The sequence below is a fragment of the Octopus bimaculoides genome, chromosome 4 (assembly GCF_046866305.1).
Source record: "Octopus bimaculoides isolate indiv1 chromosome 4, ASM4686630v1, whole genome shotgun sequence".
NCBI lineage: Eukaryota > Metazoa > Mollusca > Cephalopoda > Octopoda > Octopodidae > Octopus > Octopus bimaculoides.
Window position 1 is genome coordinate 42,318,864 of NC_142931.1, and position 25,258 is coordinate 42,344,121.

General features: G+C 38.8%; 1 pseudogene across 2 annotated transcripts; it reads right to left on the reverse strand.

The window, feature by feature from the left end:
* Positions 1–1,264: 1,264 nt before the first annotated feature.
* LOC106881688 (retinol dehydrogenase 14 pseudogene) lies at positions 1,265–19,117 on the reverse strand (annotated as a pseudogene). 2 transcript variants are annotated; one of them, XR_016241471.1, is made up of 3 exons: positions 18,449–19,117; positions 13,795–13,847; positions 1,265–6,631 (listed from the first exon to the last, which is right to left on the reverse strand). The product of XR_016241471.1 is annotated as a retinol dehydrogenase 14 pseudogene, transcript variant X1 (transcript). The 2 variants fall into 2 exon arrangements; XR_016241472.1 differs by lacking the exon at positions 13,795–13,847.
* Positions 19,118–25,258: the final 6,141 nt, after the last annotated feature.

Here is a 25,258-nt window from a genome sequence, read left to right on the forward strand (position 1 = left end):
GACACACTGGATAATGTAGTTCCAGATGTACTTATATCGAAATAAAACTATTTAATCAGAACTGACCAGGGTATAAACAACAATAATACTTCAGAATACAATAATAGATACAACAGGTTGTGTGGGTACATCAGGTGTCAAGAGGTTAGGTGAATGAAGAATGATGTGATAGACAAGCAGATGTTGAAATGCTGGCTGAAGGGTTGGCAATTCACACAGGGACAACTGGTACAGTATTGTAACAATGACATTGACACAAAGTTACACTTTTTCTTAGCAGTATTTTCGGTACAAATGAAATGGAGTGAAATGTCCTCAGTTTAGAATTGAACTGGCTTTACTGTGCCTAAGTATGGCAGCATGAAATGATAAATGAATCTGGTCTTTGATACACAAGGTGACAAATTCTAGACAGATTTCAGTTTTATTAGACCTTATCAGGAATGCATAGTAGTTATTCTAAGGTCTTATGAGTACATGCTAGACTATATTTCAGACAAAGCGGCAGCTAAACAGCAATACAGCAAAAATTAATGTATTTCATTAATAGTATATCTCTGTTATGCGTACAAGTTAGGTCGGAGCTGGCAAAATTGTTAGCATGTCAGACAAATGCTTAACAACATTCTTCCGGCCTTACATTCCGAGTTCAAATACCATCAAGGGCAACTTTGCATTTTATCCTTCAATAGAACTCTTCCCATTTGAACCATCAGGCACGTTGCGCTTTTGACTGAATTAAAAACTTGACATTTGAGTCTGCAAATTTCTGTATAATGAAAGTAGCACACAAGGAAATAACCAGGTTAGCTGCTGAACAGAGAGTTCGTGTTGATAGATACAATATAATCCTCAATAAATTTCTGTATTTTATTATAAATCAAACTAGTTATTCCAACAGATACTGAGATACTGTCTAGTGTTAGTGACCTCTTTACCGATTTTGGTAAATGTGTTACATACAGAATTATGAGATTATTTAGCAATATTTCCATCTGTACATTTGAGGATGAAACTATTGCTGAAAACTACATTTTTAAGTGCTTTTTTTTGGAAACATGCAATGAATTACACATGTGAAAAATGCAATGACTGATATATTTTTCAGTTAATGATGTACCAGTTTTTTAAAACTTCTTGGGTTTAAAACAATAACTTGGTCTTGTATTTTAGAAGGTGATACCAACTTATTTCAGTGAGATTTAAGTCTTTAATGTGAATAAAAATCATGAATAGCCATAATAGAAATAATTCAACTAATGAATTAAAATTAAATTTCACATTTATTATATAAAAGAGATAATCCTTTTTTTTTTGTTTTTTAGTGGCCAGAAGCCCAATCTTTCAAGTCCATGTAAGAACACTGTAATGTGGCAGGAAATAAATTCTTGGCATTGCAGACAGTAATCTTGCACTCCATTTTTTTTTATCACTTCCCATATCTGTATACATTTTGATGTTGCTGATTGACCTAGTTTGAATTTCTTTATTTTTTGTCATTTTATTGTTAAGTTTCCCAAAAAAAAACAAAAAAAAACAGAGGAGACTTTTTATACTGAATGTAAATGTAGACATTGGTGATACAAGCGAGTGCTGAAAAGTTCCTGGCCTTAAGGGTATTGCAAAAAGCTTGGTTGGAGGCCCGACCTTCCAAGTTCTTTTACAGAGCTTAGCAAAACTGAAGGGCCTCTGCAATAAGTGTGTGAAACTGAGAAGAGAACATGCTGAATAAAATCATAATTAGCTGATCCTTCTGTGTGGGTGCTTTTACCCAAAACCAGGAACTTTCTAGCACCCCCTTGTATATAATATAGACATACAAAAAAAAAAAAAAAAAAAGTCAGACGATCTTCAACACACATTTCCTGGCTATTTCTACATTTTTGAGTTGAGTTCTTTTACATTCTCTTTATCCACTGTGTTTGAGATTGCAATATTGAAAATGTAGTTCATTAGGCCAATGATACATATATCATGGTAGATAGCCTCAAGCTGTTACTTGTCTTAACACCAACACTTATCTTTTAAATTCATTTAATGGTAACTGAATTGTTCAAGACACACACAAGTGCAGTTATGAAGTTTGCTTCTCAACCACATGATTTTGGATTTAGTTCTGCTATGTAGTAAGTGTTTACTGCATCCATGGGCTAACTGGAGACTTGAGAATGGATTTGGTAGACAGAAATTGAAAAACACTGAAGGAAGCATGTCGCATAGGTGTGGCTTAAAGCATAAGACTGTGTGGTAGGAAGTTTGCTTCCCACTCACATGGTTCTGGGTTCAATCTCACTGCAATAGATAACTGGTATTTCAGAAAAAGGATGATGAAATATTCAGTTCTGCTCTCAATTACAACAGCAGAATATTGCAGTTAAAAAGGGTCGGTGATAAAGAGATAATGCATGTTCAGGAAAGCTTGAGGAGGAAATTGAGTGAGGGATCCAGTTGTGTGTGTGTGTGTGTGTGTAGTAATAACGAAAATGACTTGTGGAAATTTTTAGACTTTATTAATGTACTGCAATATATGTTTCTGCATCTCTCATGTTTATTTGTGAGGACATTTTCACATTCAAAGGATATCAGTAAATATTAATAACATCTATAAATCTTGAGTATTCCTCTATTCCATGTGCATACTTCCTAAAACTTTTTACAATAATGTCTTTTTGTTAGTTCGATGTTTCCATTTAATCACAATTACCATTTTACACCGAGCAGGAAGCAATATAGCACAACATAATTTAAAAGGAGTTATGGAGAAAAAACAAGTGAGATGCCAGACCTCTGCTTTCTCTCTGTCTATCTCGATCTCTCTGGTTGTGTGTGTCTCTTTCTCACTACCTCTACCCTTTTTGTCTCTAGAGACAAGATACATGTGACAGATAGAAAGGGGATAAGGGAGAAAAAAATGACAGAGCATGGAAGACACAGAAGAAAGACATATATATATATATATATATATATATATATATATGTCTTTTTATGCATTTGTGTGCATTTAAACTAATTAAATATTATTTTACAGAATAATAGAATTAAAATTTCTTTGATTAAAACCCTTTCTAACATAGAAGTATCCAAAGAGCATTTGAGGCACATAATGCTTTATGAGTACAAAAAAAGGAAACTCTGCCGCTGAAGTGACTCGAAACATTTACTCAGTTTATGGGAAAGAATGCTTGAATGAAAGAACTTGCAGAAGATGGTTTGCAAAATTCAGAAGTGGAGATCTCAGCCTTGAAGATGAAGATAGAACAGGACGTCCAGTTGAGTTTGATGATAAACTCCTTGAGGCATTACTTGAAGAAAACCCTGCATTATCTGTTGAAGAATTGGCAATAAAGCTTAGTTCAAACCATACAACTGTTCATAGTCATCTAAAACAACTTGGAAAGATTCCTAAACATGGAAAATGGGTGCCTCATGAATTGTCCAAAAGTAACTGCAAATCCCAAGTTGACATCTGGTCTTCTCTCCAGTCTCGCAAACTCGTTTCACCCTCTTTGGATATACTTGTAACTGGTGACGAAAAATGGATCTTCTATCAAAATGTTAAACGTCGTAAACAGTGGTTTGGTAAAAAGGAAAAGGTTTAACTGCCACCGAGAAGGGAACTTCATGGGAAAAAGGTTCTTCTCTCTATCTGGTGGGATTCCAAAGGAGTAATTCACTTTGAATTGTTACCACCTAATGCAACAATCAATGCTCAAGTCTATTGTCAGCAATTAGAGTGTTTGAATCAAGCTTTGAAGAAAAAATGACCCGCTTTAGTGAATCGAAAACGAGTGATGTTTATTTAGTGTTTTCAGCAGTCAATATACAAAGGAAAAAAAGTGTTTGCTTTATATATATATATATATATATATATACATATATATTTATATATACACACACACACATATGTATGTACACATACACACACATATCCTCCTTAACATCGCTTTAACATACTCTTTTCCATGTTTCCATTGGTCAAATAATAATTTCATCAAAAGAGAATTTTCTATGACTCACCAACACATATAGCATTTTCACTATTCTGTCAAACAATGACCACTTATTCATGCTTTGTAGAAGATTGTAAAAAAAATGATATTGATAGTAATTTTTTGTTTACACTCAGTACACACATCTCAAGACAAGGGTGAATACATGCAGACACATACACAGGTTTCTTCTAGTTTCCTTCAACTAAATTTTTCTCAGAAGCCATTGGTCAACCTATGGTTACAGTGGAAAACACCAGTTGACGGTGTCCACACTCTGGGAACAAGCCCTTAAACATGTTGTTCAGGAATGAACTTCTCAGCTACACAGCCATACTTGCACATATATATATGGATTCAGTACCACTGGGAAGCACCTTGTGCAAGCATCTTCTACTATAGCCTCAAGCTAACCAGTCTTCTGAGTGGATTTGGTAAGCAAAAACTTATAGAAGCCCAATGTGTGTGTGTGTGCGTGTGCGCGTGCGTGCGTGCGTGTGTGTTGTTTCAGTTATTAGACTACGGCCATGCTGGGGCACTGCTTTAAAGGGCTTAGTTGAACAAATCAATCTCATTTTTTAAGACTGATACTTATTCTAGCAATCTCTTTTATATGCACAAGAGCTTTTATGCACCATGAGTTCATATGAGAAGTCCTCCTCTCAAGGTAAATAATGCAGTATTTTGTGTTCTAACACAACATTCATATTAAGTTGGAGATAAAGGCTGCCTATTGTTATTAATACTGCTTCTGTCTCAGTTATTTTTAATAAACTCACTGGCTATTTGCAACACCAGTGCTTGAATAGACATTGTCAGGAGATTCAACTGTTATGTTGCTACTTGTTCTCTGTCACTGATGAGCTCACAGCAGAGTGAAATCAAGTGATCTGAAAGTTCCAGCAGCCATAGCAGACAATTCTTGTCTTTCAATGATATAAATACAAGAATATACTCTTAGTATATTGGAATATTCCAGCAGATCATAATGTAATCTTTGTATTGTCCTTTTTCCTGTCCTGATGATTTTACACCCAAGGTACTTTGAAATGCAGGATTATATATTTATATATGTTTTGTAGTTTAAATTGGATGCAAAATGAAACTCTTGTCGGTAAAGATGTTAATTAATTAAAAAATTAATTTGTATCCATTGGACATCTCCATTCTCAAACTTAATATTTGATATTTAATGATATTTTATGTAATATATTCATTGAAGAAATAACTCTTCAAAATACAATACATTGAACCAGTGTATCTTGCATAAAAATATCCCTATAACAGATCTAAATATCCTCATAGTGACTATACACACACACACACATATATATATATATATAATCTCCAACTTGACTTGGATGTTGTGTTAGAACACAAAATACTGTTATTTACCTGGAGATGAGTTTTTGTATGAACTCATGGTGCATAAAAGCATTTGTGTATATAAAAGAGATTAATAGAATAAGAACCAATCTAAAAAAAAAGTAACGTGATTGATTTGTTCAGCTAAGCCCCCTAAACCAGTCCAATAACTGAAATTCATTAAACAAACAATAAAAGATATACATATATACATACATATATCGTAGTGGATTGTGGTAATATATTTAGGAAATGAAGCCAAGTTGTTGACTTGGCTCAATAGGAGCTTATATTTACTCCACACAGTGTTTCAGAATTTCACTGTTTTATTCGCTTTCAACAGCTTTTTCACTAACTTCCCATAGTCTTTTGGCTCCATCCTCATTTAATCCATTGCTATTAAGGTCCTCTTGGCTGCAATTTGAATAATAGTATCCGGATTCATTTTGTAATTTTTCAGACAGAATACAATATAAAGTTGTCTGTGCTCCTTGTGCAGGAGTTTTAAAAAATAATCTGGAAATGCAATCAAAATATCTAAAAAATTGTGGCACTGTGTGTCGCATGATGTCTGTAAGAACAATTCCTGGATTAACACAATAAACATTAACCCCACTGCCTTCTAATCTCTTGGATAATTCACGGCAAAACCAGACATTTGCCAGTTTGCTAGATTTGTAAGCTTCAGTGCCATTATAATTGACCTTCCAGTTAATATCTTCAAAGTCTATCCGAGCATCTTTGTACATGAAACTGGACAGTACTACAATCCTTGATGGAGCAGACTTTTTTAGCAAATCCAGAAGCAATGTTGTTAATAGAAAATGTCCCAAGTGGTTTACTTGAAAGTGTGTTTCAACTTCATCTTCTGTATATAATGAAGGACAGCGATAAACTCCAGCATTATTGACTAGAATATTTAAATGTGGTTCCTCCTCGTTTATTCTTGCACAAAATTTACGGACAGACTTGAATGAAGACAGATCTAATTCACGTACGACGACCTCATTTTTACCAGAATCTTTTGTAGCATCACGTATTACTTTTGCAGCTGCTTCAGCCTTTTCTAGATTTCTGCAAGCCATAATCACCCTGGCATTCCTTTTTGCACACTCTAAAGCTGTCTGTTTTCCAAGTCCTGTATTTGCTCCAGTAACAATTACAGTTTTACCATCCAAATATTCAGAACATTGGTGCTTTATAAAGCGAGGGAAGCAGGCATTAATAAACTGTTGAATCCTAGTAGCACCAAGAACATGGGTACACATTTCAGGGGGCTGCAAAATAAAAGAAAAAAGGAAATTAGAAAGATTCTATCAATAACTGTGTTTGGATTATTGTAGAAGAATTAGTGACAGTCAACTGACTGAAAGCACAATTTGTATCAAGTTGCTGCTGTCACAGTACCTTGTCCCTCTGTCACGATACTTAATACTCACAAGCTCACTCCACATATTTATAAAGCCAACGATGGAGCATGTGTAGAAATAGTAGCCAAATTACACTTAAATTGCACCTTACCCTCTTGGACACATTAGGTAATGGGTTGATCCTTGGATACACTATCAGTGAAAAGACCATTATGATTGGAATATCTTTCATGACAGACTTACTTGATAAGAACTAATCTAGGGCCTAACAACAATAACTTATGCAATACTGTAAATATCCCTCTCATATCCTGAGGTCCAGCTATTGATTCGGGTTCATACTGTGGGCATCATGGATCTGTGGTTAAGAAACTTGATTCCCAAACATATGATCTTGGGTTCAGTTCTAATGCATGGCACCTTGAGTATGTCTCCTACTACATCTCCAGGTCAACCAAAGTATTATGAGTGGATTTGGTAAATAGAAACAGAAAGAAGCCTGTCAAATGTGTGTGTGTGTGTGTGTCACAATAGATGGATTCAAGTAATCCAGTAGTGCTTGTAAAAAAGTTCCTTAATGTTTCGTTCTACAAAACATATACAATATATAGTACAATACAAGAGAAAATGATAAGTGCATATAGTCATAAATGACACATATATTCTTTATTCTTTTACTTGTTTCCACCATTTGACTGTGGCCATGCTGGAGCACCACCTTTAGTCAAACAAATCGACCCCAGGACTTATTCTTTGTAAGCCTAGTACTTATTCTAACGGTCTCTTGTGCCGAACTACTAAGTTACAGGGATGTAAACACACCAACACCGGTTGTCAAGCGATGGTAGTGGGGGACAAACAGACATACACACAAACATATACTAATTGGGCTTCCTTGAACTATGAACAAAGCATTCCAGCCATATGATCATCCCATTTGAATTTTTTCCAGCTGTGCTATATTCAAGAATATCTTCCAAGAATCCAGTGTATCTTCCACCCCTTTCAACTCCTTTGTTACAATATTTCTGGTTCAGATATTGCCTTAGTTTCAGTTGATTTTTAAAATCATGCTTTGCCATTACTTAGCTGGTGTTTAGAACATAAATTGACATGAAATTTTGAGGGAAGGTTTTATTTTAGTTCATTTTAAAATATGAATTTTGTATCACAGAAACAGTGGTGGTCTCATGTAGATTGGTATGTTAGGGATATGACCTGAGGGCAATTTGGCTGCTATTTCTTGTGTCCATACAGATCTGCAAAACAGATTTAAATGACCAAAAGCATTTTTGTTACAACTTCTTTTTTTGCCAGGTACTGTCTACCTTACAGTCAGTATATTAATGGAAATTTGGCAGCTATTTTAGCAGGTCGAGTGACATTGGTGTATTCTCACTGACTGGTAGACAGTTTATTTAAAAGGGAGGTATAGTTAAATTGACTTTCTACCATGAATGCTGTATTTGCTTAGAATGTTTTTATTGTATTTAAATGTAAAATAGAAGCTGGCTTATACACTGTGCTTTATATATAGTCAGTCCTATAGGTTAGAGCAGCATTACACATAGAGGAAGGAAGGGAGGGTGCCCTGGTGTGTGTGTATACATTCTCTACCTTGCTCTCTCGAACTGGGTAACCATGTATCTCCTCTACTGCAAAACACCTGTTTCTTTCCTCCTCCCCCCATCACTCTAACCTCTCATCACCTGGCAGAAGGCTACCTTATCTAATTTCCACCCATCTCAAAGGATCTTCGTTTTGCAAATAATTGGGTGACCCCACCTGTGCTGGTGCAAGGTAAAAAGCACTCAATCCACACTGTAAAGTGGTTGCATTTAGAAGGGCATCCAGCTTTAAAAACCATGCCAAAACAGACCTTGCCAGTGCTGGTGTCACATAAAAAGCATTCAGTCCCCTCTGTAAGATGGTTGGTGTTGGGAAAGGCGTCCAGCCATGAAAACCTTACCAACACAGACAGTGAAGCCTGGCAGCCTTCTACCTAGCCAACTCCTGTCAAGCTGTCTAATCCATGCCAGCATGTTAAATGGTGATGATGCATATATTTATATGCATACATATATACACACTGCATATATATACATATATATATGTAAATATTGGGAATATCTGATGCATTTCAGCTTTCTTCAGCATTGTCCATGATATATACACACTAATCACATGCCTAGATGAAATCTCTTCCATGGTATATCTATGTAAGATAAATGTAGACTTGCTTCCCAAATATGAGGTTTCAAATTCAGTTAAAAAGCACATCTTGAGCAAAGGTCTACCCAGCCCACCTCCCCATGTATGTGTGTGTACACAATGGGCTTCTTTCTTTCAGTTTCCGTCTACCAAATCCACTCTCGAATTATTCTGTTTTCGCACTGCCGCACTCAGTGGGGAGTCCTTGTAGCGACACAAGCAGTCAGCGCCATGTTGGATGAGATCTCATGGCAGCCATTGCCATCTCCGAGACTGGAGCGAGACCTCACCTGCATCCATTTGCCATGTGCGAGCTTACAACGAGGCTCACGATGGCAAACTATATAAAGGAAAGAAGCCACGAGGTACACTCTCTTTTCCCTGCGACCACTTGTAGAGCATACTTCCCTGGCTGAGCCTCTTGGCTAGCCTGCTTGCCGCATCTCCTGAGGCAATGGGCCCGTGTAACGGAGAACGATGAATTGACACCGCATGAGATGGCTGCAAAAGAGCAACATACCACACCTTTGTATATATTTTAAATAAAAGTAATGGAGAACCTGCATTTTAATACTTCTTTACTCGACTGCTGGAGCCTTAGCAACAGGAAGAATAAGAAATTAATGGGAGAAAGGCGATATTCAACCAACATCCAGAACCTTGCCTCTCATACTCCCCTAGTATGCAAGGACACAGTATATAGGATATGGTAATTAATTATATTGAAGGAAAGTAAAACGTAAAGGGGGAAAAAATAGAAATGATATTCGGCTCTATGAATTTAATTTTTTTTTAATGCTTTCATCAATTGCTTGATACAAGAAAAAAGATATTGGAAAAATCCTGACCAAAACAGAGAAATTCTAACTTAACAAAAAATATAGAAAGAGAATGTTGCATTTATTTCCACCATGCGACACTTATTATTGCATACACACACATACATTCATATATATATAAGTGTGTGTAGGTGTATCTTTTAGTTTTTGTTTACTTATACACATCAACAAATGAGCCAATGGAACAACTGTGTGTGGTTGTTCAATTTGCTAGAAATAGCAACCAAATCTCTCACATACTATGTTCTTGTTAGTATTAAGGAAAGGGAAAAAATAGAATATTTTTGATTTTTTTCGGCTCTATGAATTTAATTTGTTTTAAAATGCCTTTGTCCATTACTTGATAGAAGAAAAAAGAAATTGGGAAAATACTGACCAAAACAGAGAAATTGTAACTTAAGAAAAATATAGAAAGAGAAAGAAAAGTTTGTATTCAAAAGCCAAAAGTTGTTTTGTTTTTTTAGCTGAGGTGTGATTTTACAATTAAAACAAATTCAAAATTTAAATTTCAGAACATAAAACTTAACATGTTATCTGGTGTATGGCCGAATTCAAATGGGTAGAAGACCTAAAACAAATGTGTGAGTGTGTGTTTGTGTGTGTGTGGTTGGGCTTTTAATAGCCAGATGTCAGTTTCAGTTCAATCGTAGAAAGGAATTCAAATACCCATCAGCCACTCTCTCTTCCTCTCTCGCTCTCACTTGCTTGACACACGCGTCAAATTTAAGTGTCTTAATTTGCTCATTAACATCGTTGCTGCTTCGGTGGCCCAGTAGGCATGGGTGTTGATAAGTAGTAATACTACACATGAAATCTCTTCCAGAAATTACAAGAGATCTAGTACAAAAAACAAATTGGCGTATTGTGTATGTATTAATATATACATGTGTGTGTGTGTGTACGTGTAACATCGTGTCAACTAAAGCCTTATGTGTGTGGGTGGGTGTGGGCGTGGATGGGAGGTTAAAATTACAATCTTGTTCTGACACAACATCCTTGTGCATCATGTGTCAACGATCTGTAAAGATAAAATCTTGTTCAGAAAAAGGGAAAAAATTCTGGGTCAAGTAGTGTGCTGTGCAAGATAGCTTGATGCGCTAGTAATAAAAATTAAATGTCGTTTTATTCACACCATAACTTCTGTATGTGAAGGCGCATGGCTCAGTGGTTAGAGCGTCGAGCTTACGGTTGTGAGCTGTGGGCTGCGTGTTGTGTTCTTGAGCAAGACACTTCATTTCACGTTGCTCCAGTTCACTCAGCTGTAGAAATGAGTAGTGATGTCATAGGTGCCAAGCTGTATCGGCCTTTGCCTTTCCCTTGGATAACACTGGTGGCGTGGAGAGGGGAGGCTCGTATGCATGGGCGACTGCTAGTCTTCCATAAGACAATTTTGTCCGGATTTGTGCTTGGAAGGGTAACTTTCTAGGTGCAATCCCATGGTCAGTCATGACCGAAGGGGGTCTCAGCAACTTTTGTATACACGGAAAGAAACACTAGACAATATAGTCCTAGATAGGATAAGACAGGACAGTTTAGGCTAGAATGTCATTGATTAAACAGGACTTTGTGGTCTGAAGAACATTAAGTATACATGCACGTAAAAAACTGATACATACACACCAACATCTAAGCACGAAAGGGACACACCCATATAGAATATAAATGCAGATGCATACACGTATATCAGGCACGGTCCCAGGAATTTTTCGAAGGGAGGGAACAAGGTCAGACGGGAATACAATTCCAGGAGAAAAGGGCGTAATAACATTAAGAAGGGCGCACTTCTTTTCTTGAGTTGGACATGTGCTCCTCATCCCCACCTCTTGGGTCCGCCTTTGTATATTCACACACTAACTCTACGCATTTACAAACCTCGAGAACTCTCTTCACTCAAAAAGTATTGCCGACTTGAACTCGATTTAAAATAAGTTGAATACGTCTGAAAGAAAAAAAAACATGCATAACAACAGTAACTAAATCTCTTTGAAATCCCAGTTATTATATTGAATAAAATGAAAAGATACGCTGGATAATGCAATAATTAATCAGATGGTCATAGCTTAGATTCTTTTGATTGTATCATAGTTCTCCTTTACAGGATCAACCTGAGGTTTAGCAACAACAATGGGAGGGCATCTACAAGATCGTTATGTTAGCTTTTTAAAATAAAACATTTTAGATAATTTCATCCTGGATATATTTAACCCGTAAATAAAAGGGGGGGGGGAGAAAAAATGGTCAAACTAAAGGGTTTGACCCGGTGGGAAATAAAATAAAATAGTCTAATAGGTGTAAAACAACTTGCTGCGAACGAATATGAAGAAAAAAACGCGCGCTCGCGAAAATGGGGGAGTGGGGAGAGGGCTCGGCACATTCACATCGTCACACATTACACACACACATTCGTTCCCAGCAAGTTGTTTTACACCTATTAGAATATTTTATTCTTTTATTTCACACCAGGTCAAACCCTTTAGTTTGACCGAAAAGAGACAGGCAAGTTCTGAGCGGACATTATCTTTTATTCTTCAACATAGACTGGGGTCTTGTTATGCTTGAGCATAAGTAACTACAGATGTGTACATACCCAACTGACTGAGTTTCGTTATCATTACGTATCAGATGCCGAAAATTACAATTATTGTGGAATTTGGTGAGGCAAAAAAAAAAAAAAAAAAAAAAAAAAAAGTAGAATGAGAGATACTTCACGCATCTCATCAAAACGTACGAGAAAACAAAAGTCCAAGTGAGTGTGTGAATTATCCGACCCCACTCCAACATTTTTCTCATGCGAAATTTCTAGACAATCGTAATCCGCATCATTTGAAACGTATTTGTAAAAACTATTATCAAATGATACCAAATTTTAAATAGCTATGAGGAAACAAAAAGAGATGTTTGAATTACCGAAAAAAAAAAAAAAAAAAAAAAAAGATATTATCACAATAGAATGCGAACTACTGAAACTTAGGAATAGAAATAATCAGTGCTTGTGAGAAGGGCACATCTGTTGTGCCTCGACCTACGAATATCTAAAGGTGTTACGGGGCTAATGCAGTTTCGCACCTCTCCTTGAAAAATGTATTTTTCGGATTCTTACATTTTAGATGTCGCAGATCACGAATATGCAAAATAAATAAATAAATAAATAAATACCCCCCACTACCACCACTCCCCGCCCCCTTTTAAGGAGAGGTGTGAAACAGCATTAACCCCGGTGTTACGTATGCTATTCATTTCTAAAGAATTTTTTCGCTGACCTTATTAGATTTTGGGAGTGTAAAAAGAACAACAAAACCGGTAAACAGTAATAAAGAAAGACGTAGGCTCGTGTATACATACGACGAGCTTCAAAATTGTTTCCGTCTATCAAATTCACTTAACAAAAAATTGATCAGCCCGGGACATTTGTAGTAGACACTTGGGTACGGTGTACTGTCCAGCGGCACTGAACCAAGCGCATGGCTGCGAATCGAATTTTTTAACTACATGCTCAGAAAATACTACGTAATCTACTATGTTGGCCTTGACAAGCAATAAAAACCGAAGACCTTTTAGATTGAACATGTATGCAAATTATATGTATGCACGTGCCTGTGGGTTCGAGTGGAGTTTAGGTGTACAATAAATAAATAGATGCATTCACGTCTTGTCAAATTCCTTCGTTTCCCAATCATTTCCTTGTTATTTGAATTAACATGAAAAATATTTTTCATCTGTGTGTGTGTGTGTGTGTGTAGTTCTGGTCTTCCACAACAGCTTTTGTTTATCGCTTGACATTTATAATACTCATATCGAATGTATCCCAATTTTAATATAATGAATATGGAGTGTCAAAGAAGAAAGAAAGAGAGAAAGAAAAAAGCAACAACAAAAAAACGAATTCATCAAAACAAGTGCATTGCTCTAGCAAAGTCAGGTGAAATAACTGTGTTTTAAATAAAAGTTACTGTATAGATAGAAGATATTTTGTAAAGAGAGTCATGTAATTTATGTCGAAGTTAACTTTAAAAAACTTACTTTTACGCCTGGTCACTTTGATTAAACAACGATTGGTTCGGTTCTATGTGCGACTATAATAAGCAATAAAAAAAGACAACGATTGGTTCGCCACGTTGTGGATACAGTGAAGCTGCTGGTGGAAAAGAGTAAATAGAAGTGGCGAACAAGAGGGGGGAAAAGCGTGTATACTCTAGACATGCATTCAGTAGTTGTTGGAGAAAGAAAGAGAGAGGTGAGATAGGAGAGAGAGAGAGAGAGAGAGAGAGTTGACGGGGAAGCAAATGATACGAGTTACAAATGTTTTTAGAGATTTGTAAAACTTAATTGAAATATAGATATACAGAAAGAATGAAGGAGGTAGAAAAGAAACTAGTATTACACAAAGGAAGGCAAGGGGAGAGAAAGAGGAACTTACTTTATTACTCATAGTGTGTGTGTATGTTTAGATTTCGCTATCGAAAGTTGTTTACCGCGCGCGCGTGCGTGCGTGGAACTAAAGAAAAGAGTCTAATATTGGGACATATAACTCCTCGACGGAAAAAGTGGGTTTGCGTACGCATGGGACTCGAACCCAAAAGAAAACGCACTTTTTCCGTCGAGGGTCTTATATACCCCAATATTAGACTATTTTCTTTAGTCAATACATGGTGATTGTTTATAAGCCAGAAGCTTATAGAATATTATTATTTACAGAATTGCCACCAGTCATCTATCAATAAATTCATCTCATATATACTCTTTAATTGTTTCAGTCATTTGAACGCCTAGTACTTATTCTATCGGTCTCTTTTGCCGAACCGCTAAGTTACAGGGACGTAAACACTCCACCATCGGTTGTCAAGCGATGTTGGGGGTGACAAACACAGACACTAAGATATATACACATATATACGACGGGCTTCTTTCAGTTTCCGTCTACCAAATCCACTCACAAGGCTTTGGTCGGTCCAAGGCTACAGTAGGAGACAAGGTGCCACGCAGTGGGATTGAACCCAGAACCATGTGGTTGGCCAGCAAGCTACTTACCACACAGCCACTCCTATATATATATATATATAAGCAATGTTAATTCTCTAAATGAAGTATTAACAGTAACTGCACATCCACCCCTAGGGGTCAGCCACACATAAGTGGCAATATACTACACTATATATATATATATATATATATATATATATATATATATATATATATATATATTATTAAAACAAGGGTGTTGAATGATTTGAACACCAGTCTGCTAGAAATAGACCCAAAGTGGTCTATGAACCACTTAGATTATTACTCCACAACACGAGTAATAATCTAAGTGGTTCATAGACCATTTGTGGTCTATTTCTAGCAGACTGGTGTTGAAATCATTCAACATCCTTATTATAATTTTAATATAAATTAACCATCATGATATTTTTAGTATGCTGACCACTGATAAATCATTAAATAATGACTTTATCCTAATTAGGTGCGTTTGTGTGTGTGAAAGAGGATTTGAAAATGCAGAGGTCTTTTAAAGATGTTTGACTTGACCGGTTTCACTTTTTAAAAAAAGATCGGCCAAGTTAATAAACATCTTTAAAAAACCTCTGCATTTTCAAATCCTCTTTCCTATATACCTTCACTCGTGCGGTACCTTACAATTTTACTTTAAATATATATATATATATATATATATATATATATATATATATCTCGAGTGATTGACTTCAGTTTTCATCCTTCCACAGTTGTCTAGCTCCTGATCAAGTCTGACAAATCAAAAGCATATCAGTTTTGATCCTTGCTTGATTAGAAGTATATACAAGACGGCATTACTCAATGTATTTTCTCTATTTTTTTTTTTTTAAGACGGCTGGTGTGTGCCTGAAAGGAGATTTAGCTGCAATTTCTCGTAGGTCGCACCACTTGAAGGCTCACTTGTTGGTTGGAGTAAATACAATAGGTGACGATGGTGGTGGGGACGATGTAGTTTACTGCAGTACTTCTCAAACTATCTAATGTGGCTTACTGTCAGTTCTTCCCTACCCACAAAATGTGCCAGGGACCGGTAATATGTCTTAGTAATATTAATTTATACCAGAAACAATATACATAATGAATATAATAAAAGTTGACAATTTTTAAAACTTATATTTATTTTGTAAACAAATAATACAATATTGCATAAGCATTTTATCAGTACTTTATGTTTCTTTCTTTTCTGGAAGCTCGCCGCGTATCGGCAGCTGATAGCTCGCGGACTATCACTTTGAGTAGCACTAGTTTACTGTACTGATATTTCTCACGCGGGGGAATCCCGTGAGCAAAGAAAAAAGGCGAGCAAATAAAACCCAAGTTGGTTTTATGAATGCAAACTACATTTTCTACTTCATAATATGGGAGAGCAGGTACAAAAATTCAACAACTTGTTTAGGCATGTTTTGATATTTATCAGTTTGACAAGAACTTGATATACCCTAACCTTAACTACAGAAATATTTTGAAGTTTTTGTCCGTATTTTTCCGCATATTTAGAAAAAAAATCTGAAAAAAAGTAAAAAAAAAAATGAAGGAAATGGGAGTGGGGTAATTTAAAAAAGTCGATTTTTGCCAATTTTTTTGCAGATTCGTCCTCCCCGTATCCGAAGGAGGGGGAATTTTAAAGGGTTTTTTTTTTGGTGGGGGGGGGGGGGGAGGAGTCTTGCCCTCCTGTCTTGTCAAATTCGTTCCCCATCCCCCTAACGTTGGCTTTGTACCAAAATTACAAAAAAATACCAGTGGCTCTTTGTGTTAAGCTCAAATCGCGCCTGCTTTTCAGTTTTCCGAGGTCGGTAAAATAAAGTACCAGTCTAATATTGTTATCGATACCATCGACTTAGCCCTTACCATAAAAATTGCTGAACTTGTGCCAAAATTAGAAAATTATCGTTGCTATTGCTAATAATAAGTGCTAGCGTATCGGACAAAATGCTTAGCGGCATTTCGTCCGTTTTCACGCTCTGGGTTCAAATATCACCAAGGTCAACCTTGCCTTTCATCATTTCGGACTCGATAAAATTAGTACCAGTTGAGCACTGGGGCCAATAAAATCGACTAGGTCCTCCCTCAAAAATTTCAGGCCTTGTGCTTATTGTAGAAAGAATTATTATAAAGGTGGTGAACCGGCAGAATAGTTAGTTAGCACGCTGAATCAAATGCTTAGCATAGTTTCTTCCGGATTTACGTTCTGAGTTTAAATTCCATCGAGGTCGGCTTTGCCTTTCTTCCTTTCGCGGTCGATGAAATACGATGGAATACGAATCTGCAAAAAAGATTGGTTAAAAAAAAAATCGGCATTTTAAAATTACTTTTTCCAGATTTTTTTTTCCTAAATACGCGGAAAAATACGGACATTATGATTCGGGCAAAAACTTCAAAATATTTCTGTAGTTAGGGTTAGGGTTAGGGTTAGGGTATATCAAGTTCTTGTCAAACTGATAAATATCAAAACATGCCTAAACAAGTTGTTGAATTTTTGTACCTGCTCTCCCATATTATGAAGTAGAAAATGTAGTTTGCATTCATAAAACCAACTTGGGTTTTATTTGCTCGCCTTTTTTCTTTGCTCACGGGGATTCCCCCGCGTGAGAAATATCAGTACAGTAAACTAGTGCTACTCAAAGTGATAGTCCGCGAGCTATCAGCTGCCGATACGCGGCGAGCTTCCAGAAAAGAAAGAAACATAAAGTACTGATAAAATGCTTATGCAATATTGTATTATTTGTTTACAAAATAAATATAAGTTTTAAAAATTGTCAACTTTTATTATATTCGTTATATATATATTGTTTCTGGTATAAATTAATATTACTAAGAAATATTACCGGTCCATGATACATTTTGTGGGTAGGGAAGAACTGACAGTATTAGTATTAGCCAAGATCTAGGGTGGATTTAATCGACTCGCCACCTCCTCCAAAATTTCAGGTTTTGTGCCTATAGTAGAAAGGATTAACAATAATCAATAGCGCATCGGACAAAATGCTTAGAGGCATTTCTTCCAGTTCTTTACGTCTTGAGTTCCAATACCGGCGAGGTCGACTTCCCCTTTCTTCTTTTCGTTATCGATAAAATAATGCACTAGAGTCGATGTAATCGGCTTCTTATCCTGGAGGTTGCTGGCCTTGTGCCAAAATTAGAAAGAAATTATTAGCTTGGCCTGCTTAAGAATCTCTCCTGGTTCAAATCCTTCGGCAATATTGCTAACAAGACGGACATTATGTACAACGTTGAATGGCAGTTTAGATACTAACTGAGCAGTCCTACGACTGGTGAACAGTATTGCAGTAATTCTAGATGAAGTCACTGCAACAGTAATCTACTTGAGTGAACGAATTTCATCAAATTAGAAGCGTAAAGTAATTTTTTTTTCTCCCGAGTCAGTTATCAATTGTTTGATCCTTGTAGAAGCTTCTTTTAACTAGAACCAAAAGTGTTTAATTTTGGTAAACAGACTGTTCCAAGTGTTGAATGCTATTGTTAGTGGTGTAACGAATATCTTGTCTAAGAGTTGCATCCACAGTTCGTGTTGGACTTGGTAGTCTACATTTCAAAATCCTTTCTAGTCATAGAATGTACAGTATTTTCAATGAGGATTAGTGCTTAGTTGTACATGGCAAAGGTAAACTCATAACGTCATAAAAATTATTATTTTTACCTTTCTTTGTGTTTGATGCTTTTTGGTGCGTCTTCTGTCATGCTGACCTGGTAATTATGCTAAGGTTCCCCAAGATTGCCTGAAAAGGCAGAGGAAACGATAGCAAAAAGGCTTTTAATCTTGCTAGGAGAATGCGACGTTACATTCATTTTCAATGTATTGTTCTTGTCTGCAACATCCAAGAGGCATCTTCTCCAGCAAACTTCTCATGATGTTGCACAGATATATCAAACAAGAGTCTTGAAGTATTGGAATGAGGCTGGACCAGAAATATCGTGCAGGTGCTGTCCGAGATTTAAATACGCTATTATAGTAAGATTGCTTGGCCACAATGTTGCGAGGGGGATTGGCCGCCATTGTGGTGGTGGTTGTTTGATGAAGACCAACGTCGTATGGCTGCGAGCAACACTCTCCGCTTCTCAACATTGTTTTGCAAAGCACGAACTTTTGACCTTAAACATATTTACTGCGTTGGCTGTTTACATTAAAAAGAAGCTGATAATATAATCGCCGACTGGAGGAGAGAACTGTGCTGTGTCTTGTGGAAGGCTAGTGGTGGTACATTGTGTGTGTCGTTTCTTGACCAAGGTGGTCTGTCATAGTGCTCATGGCGTGGTCTTGGTAGTCAGCTTGAGTGCTCGATATCTTCTGACAGAGTTAGGCACCAAACAGTTTTTATTGGGTGAATGTGGGGGGGGGGCGATATTGGATCATCCTAGGAGCCATATGACACCACAACTTCACGCTGATTGGTTGATCAATCATGTGAAACTGAATCACGTTTCCTTGAGTCGTTCGTATTTTGATGGTTTCACCGAAAGGTTGGTTGTTTTGCTTTGCGTGCTGTTGATATTGTTGTTAATTGTGTTTCGCTTGTTCCCGTAAGGGTGACTTTGATATTATATTATTTGTACTGTGAACTGTGATCCTCCCCCTTCGGGGGAAGGAATTTTGTGCTCAAGTGAACTGTGTTGATGTTAAACCAAACGATTATCTCTCCGTTAGACGGAGTTGTGTTGTGTTAAAAAATTATTTAAAAAAAAAGGAAATGGCTTCTATGGAGGTCCAAAATAATATGAATTTTGCAGCGGCCGTTGGCGGTCGTGAAATAATTCAATTTAAAATTGAAGAAATACAGAAGTTTTACGGGATGATAACAGAAAAAGATGGTGAAGCTAAGATCTCACCTCCAAGCGAACTACAAAACAAAATAAAAGAACGAACAATTATCTACAAAACCTACAATGTAGAGACAAAGAAATTTGAACACTTGGAGGAGGGGACGATTGAAAAATGTCTCGGTTCAACAATGATCGAAATTAAATATTTAACAAGGGGAATGAAATTCGCAACTGTGGAAGCAAGGTTCGAGTCGTCAGAACGTGCAAGAGAATATTCGACTCGAACTTTGCAAAGTGGAAATATTCTGCTGCTACCGTTATACCTGGGACGGAGAACATCCAGGATTAAAATTAAAAACATCCCTCCTGAAGCAGAGGTAGGATGGATTTTGGCCACCCTCCTCCGCAGGAGAGAGGAAAAAATCAAAATAATCGAAATAATACGAGACGGTCCACTAAATTGGCGAGGTCAGACCCTAGAGATTCTGGCCCAAGCCACAAGCATCGACCTGGAGGATTTACCGGAAACTATTGTAATGAACGACATGAACATCTCTATTCACGTAGAAGGGAGAAAACCAGCAAGAAGGGCCACATAAAAGAGAAGTGCCCCGAAAACAAGAAATCAGACCAACCTACACCTGTCCCCTCCACCTCCAAGGAAGTTACCCCAAAGGATAAAAAAACAGAATAAAAAAAACCTGAAGCAAAAAAGGATGTACCTGAAAACAATAGAAAAAACAAAGAAAGTGCGCCCCTGGATACAGAGGTTGCGGAAAAAAACGCACCTACCAAAAAGGGTGAACTCCCAGCCAAGGAGGCTGTTACCAGGAGTTCATCCCACCAAGAGGTAACACACGTAAGAGAGGAGTACATTACGGATAGTGAAGAAGAAAAAAGTGTGACTACAGACGAGTATAAAGTGTGCTCTAGGAAGAGACAAAAAAAAACAACTGATTCCCCGAAAGCAATTCGAGCTAAAATACCCAAGCCCCTGAACACAGAAAGGAAAAAAAAGAAAATGTCCTTCATAGACATATCCATAAACATCCCCGAATCCAGTGATCTAGTAACAGTGTCTTACAAAGCCAAGAACATTTATTTAGATGGGGTCATTAGACCCCATCGAGAATCCCTAGTCTATAGAAATGACTATGTTCAAAGCCCTTTCGTAATAGCAAAAATTGCTAGAACATTATTTTACGACATGGTGAAATTACACCCCAAAGACATACATTTATTAAAAAATCAAACAAAGGTGTTCGACCCGCCGATGGAGCCATTCTTAGACGAAAAGGATGAGCGTAGGGGAATGGTTTCAAATGTTTTGAGAACCATTCCCCTAACAACAAGATAAATGAGGGTAAGGTAGCTTTCTTTTCTTCTATGACTCATAATGATTGCGTTGGATATTGCTTGTTTGAACGTGCGTGGCTTGAACTCGAAGAGGAAGCAGGCGTGCCTCCTCGACGACCTCAGGTCACATGATATAGATGTGATGGTTGTTACAGAGACCAGGCTGGACAAGCTGCAGGCCTTCTCTGCACTCCTGAACGGCTACGAGAAAATAATTTCTTCTAGCCGGGAGGGAGGGAGCAGAGGGGTAGCTGTCTTGATCCGTAAAAGCTTGGTCATGCAAGTAAGTACAATCTTCGTGGACCCAGAAGGCGAGTTGGTCGTTCTGGATCTAACATACAGTGGTAAGGCCGTCAGACTGGTGGGCATCTACGCGCCTAGTAATGCAAGCAAACGGGTTGGCTTCTTTCAACGCCTGGAGAATTTCCTGGTAACATCCAAGACACTAGTGGTACTAGGTGACTTCAACGCTATACTGGATGCACGCATAGATAGCGTGGGCTCAACAGATAGAAAAGGAAACTCTTGCCTCATCGATCTGCTGAAGCGTTTCAGGCTGGCAGATCAATACAGACTTGACCACCCGAACACTCCAGTGTGGACCTGGACAGGAAGTGACGGAATGGTCAGGTCTTACATAGACAGGATAGTGGTAAGCACTAGAGATAGTCACAGTTTCAGTTGTCCACAATTTACATACGTACCCTACACAGATCACAAGTTAGTGACGTGTAAGGTGAATATAGATAAGGTACATAGACAGGGATCTGGCTACTGGAAGTTGAACAAGACTATATTGGATTGCAAGGCTTACCGTAGCCAGATTAAGGAGTTAGTGAAGAGGGCGCTTACCGGCGCTGTTATCAACAACTGGTGATGGAGCGCCCTCAAAAGAGCCCTTCGAATTGAGTCAATTAGATTTAGCAAACAGTTAACTCTAGAACAGACTAGAATAGAAATGGATTTAGTTAAGGCATTAGACGAGGCATTGAGAACGGGCTCTGCGTCACAAGTGTTGGCGGCGAGATCGGCACTGGACCGACACCTCAATGCCAAACATGAAGGATGCAGAGTCCGAGCTAGGACACGTGCAATGGGCCGTGAAGGTAGATGGGCTCGCTCGGAAGAAACCCGTCGTGGCATTGATGCTACGATCGGGTCTTTGATAGATGAGTCCGGACAGGAAATCCAAGGACAGGAGGAGATGTGCAAGGCCTTTCACAAGCACTTTGCCACGTTGTTCGGGAGGAGCGGGACATTGGACCATGGGGATGCTTTACGGCATTTTCTGGACGGCGGCCCACGTCTTTCGGCTCGTGACGCTGAGCGCTGCGAAGGACCAATCACAGCCAAAGAGATCAGAGAGATGCTTTCCGAAAGCCCCCGGGAAAAGTCGCCGGGTCTGGATGGTCTTCCCTACGAGTTTTACAGTAGCATGCCAGACTTGTTCGGGGACATACTGGCTAGTGTGTACACGAATTGGCAGCAGAATGGGAGGACACGAGCAAGGGGGATAACGTTAATAACTTTAGGCCCATAACTCTGTTAAACACAGAGTTAAAGATTTTGGCCAAGGTGCTCGCAAAGAGAGTTAGGGTTGGCAACGGTGGGGCACTGGTGAATTTGGACCAGTCTAAGGCGTTCGATAGGGTTGACCACGGATACCTGGCGGCTGTCCTTCGAGCGGCCGGATTTGGCCCGATCTTCCGAGGCTGGATTAAAGCCATGTGCGACAACATCGAATCAACAGTCCGGGTGAATAGGTTCCTTTCGAACCCCTTCGCGATTAAGCGTTCGGTTCGTCAGGGCTGCCCCCTGTCCCCGATTCTGTACGTGTTGGCACTCGAGCCATTACTGCGGAAGTTGAGGGACGTGGGGGAGGACCCGCATGATCTTTGTAACGGAAGGAACGTGACGGCATACGCGGATGACGTCACCATCATCGTGTCAGACGAAGGGCGTCTACCTCACTTAAAGGACGCCACCAAAAGATACGAGACGGTAGCAGGGGCGAAAATTAACCAGGAAAAATCAGTCGGCTTGCAACTCGGCACCTGGAGAGGCAAGTCGATGCCTCCCAACAGCGTCGTCGGGCGCTGGACGGAGGGCCCGGTTAAAATGCTCGGGGTCTGGTTTGGACCGGACCTCCAGGTGGAGAAGAACTGGAGTGAGGTGGCGAGCAAGGTGACAGCCGTAGCCCAGAAGTGGTCTGGAAGGAGGTTATCCTTGTTGGGAAGGGCGGAGGTTGCACAGGTTTTCATAGCATCTGTGATAACCTATCGCCTAACCGTCGTGCCTTGCACTGTTTTGTGGCTGAACAAGTTGGAGCGGATCCTTTTCCACTTTTTGTGGCGCTCCATCTGTTATCAGAAACCGCTAAAGGGTGGGCTGGGGATGCCCTGGCTGATGATGCGCAAGCACGCGCTGAGGCTGAGGCATCTCCGGTGCCACCTAGATGGTGAGCAGGTGTGGTCAACGCTTGCCGAGCAGGATTTCCCAAAGTATGGGTCCCTGAGGGACTTAGGAGCATGGATCAGACGAAGACCCAAGACGGGGGAATGGCAGATTGAGTACAAACAAGCGCTCTCCCTCTTCTCTCGAGTGAGTAATGCTAGCAGCAGGGTTACCACAGCGGATATTTATAGCGGGTTGGTGGAGCTTAAGTCTAATGATGTCCTGGGGGAGAGTCTGGGCTTCGACAAGAGACAGCTAACCAGCCTGTTCGGGAGGACCTTCGGGTCGGGACTCCTGGATAATTACCAGAAATCCTTGGCCTGGCTGTGCTACCGATCGGCGTTACCGGTTCGGGAAAGATTGTCAAGACACGGTTTGACACCTCCCCCACATGTCCGAGGTGCGGGCGGGCCAGTGAAACGGTGACGCACGCCTTCGTTCACTGTGGGGAGCTGAGTGATTTGATAACCTATGCCGAACAGCTGATGTCGGATACAGAAAGAGTACGACTCTCGACTGAGTCCATGATTAAGATGGTACCGCCTTCCTCCTTTTCCAAAGAGAGGAAGGCGGCATTTCTCTGCGTAATAACCATAGTGAAAGAAACGGTATGGAAGACGCGCTCGAAGGAATTGCGACAGGACAATTCATCTCCAGACGAGGGCTGGTGAACTACTTCACCGCCCATCTTGTTTCCAAGATCCGTCTGGAGAGGAGGAGCTTGTCGCAAAGAGTATTTGCCAAAAGATGGAAGGATGTCGCAAGAAAGTTGTGTATGCAAGGGGCCATGCCAACACGGTCGGACCGGGCATAGAAGGAAAAGAAATGGAAAAGAAAAAGGAAAAAAAAAATCAACCGGTGGGTTATTGGGACACCCCCCAACCCAAAAGTAATCCAATTTTTAAAAACAATAACATCATCACATTATAATATATTATTCTCATGTTAAAATCATTCGTTAAATCATCTGTAAAAAGGCTCAACGATCTATATGTTCCCCCTTGTCTGTCCTAGTTCGTCCCCTCTATGTATCCTATTTATTAGGAAATAAAAGAAAATCAATCATGTGAAATTGTGGTGGCTCACTCATGGTCCCCAATTGAACATCTTGCGATTAGGGTTCGAATCCCTACAGTAGTTTGCTCTCGGTGATTTACGGTATAAGCGAGAAGAATGAAGTGAAAAAATAGCAAAATTACATAGAGTACAATATGCCAACACAAATGCAAAAAAAAAAAAAACCAAACAAAATCATATGGATTGAATGAAGAATAAATGTTGAGATAAAGTTCATGTATCAAAGATTAAGCAATAAAATTGTAAGATATGCAAACAATTCTGTAGGTTTCTTTTTTAAGCAACCGCAAAAAAAAAAAAAAAAACTTTACGTAAGTCTTGGTGTAGCTAACTGGCTACTGAACTCTTCTACTACTTTTGGTTACTCTGTCCGAATCGGTATATGCTCTTAAAACTGCTTTAAGATGGCGATGAAAACTTTTCATCATTCCGTTAGACACGGAGTGATAAGCTGTAGTACGAATTCTTTCTGTACCTAACAGATTATAAAAGTCGGCGAAAAACTGGACTCGAATCGACGATCATTGTCAATTGCTACTATGAGTGTGCCAAAATGCAAAATTCAGTCAGCCATTGGGACGTTTGTGACTGGAATGGATGATACGTCGTCCTTAATCGGTATGGCATCATGCTATCTGGAAAAATAGTTTATACAAGTGATACATTTTATCCTGTGCAAGGGGTAAAGGACCAACCATATCTATGTGGGTATGTTTAAAACGAGCGTCAGCAACAGCAAATGATTAGGCGGTGAACTTTTTTATTTTTATTTTGGCAGGATATACATCATGTTAATTTTTCT